The following is a 1,578-nucleotide window of genomic DNA, read 5'->3' as shown; positions in this document are numbered from 1 at the left end:
TTAAATACATCTATTTCTTTCCATTCTCGCTTCCACCACATTAATTTGTATCATTGTTGATAAATCAGTAGTCTCCGTGTCCTCTTTTCTCCTTAAATCCATCTGTAGTAAATGTTGCTGGAGTAATATTCTAAAACAATGATCTGCCATTGACACTTCACCCTTCAAAACCTATGCACCATTTCTCGCTGAGGTGACCTCCTCACGACGAAGTTTGCTGAGTGCTTGAGCTCACTACCACCTCTGTCCTTTACTTACTGTAAGCATCTCTCATTTGACTTGGCTTGTGTTTGTTGCCTTTTTTTTTGAATGCTCTAAACTGTTTGTTACGTAAGAATTTTATAAACATTACTTATATTAGCCATAGCGGCGGAGCTCAGGCTGGAGAGTATTGTGTCATCTCCAGGCTGTCCGGGAAGAACCACCAATTTTGTGCAGGGACCAGTGACCATTTCCAAGACCAGGGCTCTTTCTGCCTGCTGATGTCAGCCTATGCTTGTGGGCTGGTTTGGTGATCCACAGGGTGTCAGGGTTTCTTATGACAACTTTATGGAGTGGATCAATGGGAATAACCTCGAAGATTCGTACATAGAATCATCCCTAACACAGGAAGACCCCACAGGCCCTGCAGTGGCATCCAGCTTACTCCTTGGCAACAGACTGAAGGCTTTGAGCAAACTTGAGCTGGTTGACCCCATGGTGGACAGGCTTGCATAGGTAGCACCCTTAGAAACTGGGCATTTGCAGCTACCATGGTGCACAGGAATCCAATATATGACATGACCTTGCTTGGCCTTGTATCTCAGCCGGCATTCCTGTTGGCTGGGTGGGGTGTGGGGGTGGGGAGCAGTGCAGTGCAGGATGGAGAGCTGGCGGTACTGCCAGCAAAGTACCCTGAGGGCATCATGTCCACTGCTTCTTCCTCCCTAGTTCCTGGAGGTGTTTGTAAGTGTCCATCTGAGCTCACCTGATGGCTGCCACCACATGCAAAGGCCATCCCCCTTTTAAAATCTCTCTTGCATATGTCTTTTCTCCTGTCTTACAATGTAAGGGATCACATTTATGTTCTTTGGTGTCATCAACAGTAGCTAGTTGGCTGTTGGATGCAGTGCCATAACCCCACTAAATGATGTAAATATTCATAGGGTTTGCTGAATATTTGTATCTGTCTACTGTGCAAGCAGAGTTCCTGACCCAATTATCAAGGATAGAGCTTTTTGAAACTTAAGGCACTAGCTATGATGCAGAAGAAAAGCATTCCATTATGGATAGTCACCAGAATGTTCTGCAACCAAGCTTAGTGGGGAAAAGTCCCTGTATGAGAGTGGAGATCCCAGGGTTTGCCTAGAAAATCTTGGGTTAGAGGTGGTATTTCTACTTCCAAATCCTGCTCAACTACACTGACTTTTTAATTTTTTTGGACATGATTAGAATTGAGGCTAGTGATTCTTCTCTAGGGCTGTTTACACATCTCTCCTACCATCTTAACTAGTGAGTCAGCAAAGTAGCTCTCTCCTGGGAAGGCACAGTTACTTTTGGAAAGCTGGGCAAATCTCATCTCTCATTATTTTTTCCCCC

The 1,578-nt window shown here is 44.9% G+C and overlaps 1 pseudogene; it reads right to left on the bottom strand.

Annotated features, from left to right (window-relative positions):
• Positions 1-396: 396 nt before the first annotated feature.
• Positions 397-957, bottom strand: LOC120855513 (annotated as a pseudogene).
• Positions 958-1,578: the final 621 nt, after the last annotated feature.

This window comes from Oryx dammah, unplaced genomic scaffold (assembly GCF_014754425.2).
Source record: "Oryx dammah isolate SB20612 unplaced genomic scaffold, SCBI_Odam_1.1 HiC_scaffold_28, whole genome shotgun sequence".
Classification (NCBI taxonomy): domain Eukaryota; kingdom Metazoa; phylum Chordata; class Mammalia; order Artiodactyla; family Bovidae; genus Oryx; species Oryx dammah.
The sequence above is the reverse complement of the archived record's forward strand: the minus strand, read 5'-3'. Positions and strand labels throughout refer to the sequence as shown.